This window comes from Bos indicus x Bos taurus, chromosome 7, assembly GCF_003369695.1.
Source record: "Bos indicus x Bos taurus breed Angus x Brahman F1 hybrid chromosome 7, Bos_hybrid_MaternalHap_v2.0, whole genome shotgun sequence".
Classification (NCBI taxonomy): Eukaryota; Metazoa; Chordata; class Mammalia; order Artiodactyla; family Bovidae; genus Bos; species Bos indicus x Bos taurus.
In genome coordinates, this window is record NC_040082.1 from 24,730,504 (window position 1) to 24,732,425 (window position 1,922).

Here is a 1,922-nt window from a genome sequence, read left to right on the forward strand (position 1 = left end):
TAAATTAAGATTAGACAAGGGAATTTCACAAGTACAGCAAAGCATTCTGTGATATACCAAAAGTTTGTATAATGTCTGACCAAACCAGCTTGCTCATCAATCACTTTCATTATAGGCATTTTATTTAGTTGATGATTCTTTTGGAGAAAATAAACTTCCTGCACACATTTAAAAATTTACCTTTACAAAAATTTTCATTTACCTTTGCATTAGCACTTAAAACATGCATTTGTTTCAAAATAACATTTAATATCATTCTAATATAAGAACAGCAAAATATAATTCTGCAATTACAAAAGAACTAAAGGGGATCTACAATTTAAGTTATTCTCATGCCCATAACTATGATTCTAAAATAAATACTACTTCAAAGTGGCTCTGTCACCAGCTTTTTAGGTTTGGTTTAAAAGCACATAGACTTGCAGGGAGGTTTAAAATGTATTCCATGCACTGTTCTGAAAGGTTCCTCAAGAGCTAACAGACCTTAAAACTGCACTCAGTCTACAAGAGAAAATTAAATTAACTGCGGTAAATAGGATTCCTACATTACATTAAAAACATATGATATTCTGCAGCAACTGGGAGCATTTCAGGATTGGCATGTTGTCTTTTTAGAACTAATTTCAACAGAAGAGTTTAAGGAGGTGGATAGGTACCGTTATCAACTGTATTTAAAAGTGACATGTTTCTTTTGTGCTGATCTGACTCCCCTGAAGGACCTAGCTAGTGAACTAGTCACCAGGAATTTGGTCACCAGGCAAATCAAGCCTGCAAGAAAGGAAGCCAATATTCAAATTACCATGTTCTTGTCTGACCCAAACATTTATTTTCAGCATAAACATATAACCTCAATATGAGATGTCTAACTAAAGCAAGCACCACTACCACCAAGTCCAAGATGGCATCTCCTCTTCTGAGATTTAGGCTTTGCCCAGAATTCTTGATACAGGGAATAGGCCATACCAAGAGTCACTGCTCCCACAACGAAGCCTTGGGCTGCCACACGCATGTGGATCAGGTGAACAGACATTTTAGTATTCCCCTGTTCTTCAATCTATATTATCCATATGCAACAATTGCTGCAAAACCTGCCATTCCAGTGGGGACAAATGGTGCCTCTCTAGCTTTTTGGATAAGTGTAGATCCCTGATCTTCATCATATGAAGCAAGAGAAACATCCGTGTCGCTTGACATAGTGATTGAAGAATCTTCAGACAACTACAAGATGTTTCAGGTTCCTACTGGCTTCAAACTTTGTTAAAATAATTCTTATCTTCCTTTAATCTCCCCGTATATTTCAGTTACTTTTCTACAATTGTCTCCCTTTGTTCAAACCAGTATAAATGTATTGAGATTTTGTCATTTTTCTGGGTCTTTTTTCATGTCCTTATGAGGGCTCCTCTGTCACAACTTACATAAATATGTATGCTTTTCACTTGTTAATCTATTTTTTGTTGTTGTTCCGTCACTCAGTCACGATCAACTCTTTGTGACCGCATGGACTGCAGCATGCCAGGCCTCCCTGTCCATTGTCAGCTGCCGGAGCTTGCTCAAACTCATGTCCGTTTGAGTTGGTGATGTCATCCAACCATCTCGTCCATTGTCATTCCCTTCTCCTATGTCTTTAAACTTTACTAGTATCAGGGGGTTTTAATCTATCTGTTTTATGTCAATTTAATTCTCAGGCACATCTGGAAAAAGGTTAAAGGTGTTTAACTTCCAAGAGGTTAAAGGCAAAATTGTGTTTCACCTACATCATTAATGAAGACTATATTTAGTAGATTTTGTACAAATACTTGAGATTGAAAACAACAGCATATCCAATCAGCTTTACCACTTTGTAAAGATGAAAATGAGATGTATGTATGTGCTTAAGGAAGACTGAGGAGACAAATGATGCATATATCTTTCAGAGAACAGCA

The 1,922-nt window shown here is 36.7% G+C and overlaps 1 pseudogene; it reads right to left on the bottom strand.

The window, feature by feature from the left end:
• Positions 1 to 862: 862 nt before the first annotated feature.
• On the bottom strand, positions 863 to 1,194 carry LOC113894936 (annotated as a pseudogene).
• Between the last annotated feature and the right edge of the window lie 728 nt (positions 1,195 to 1,922).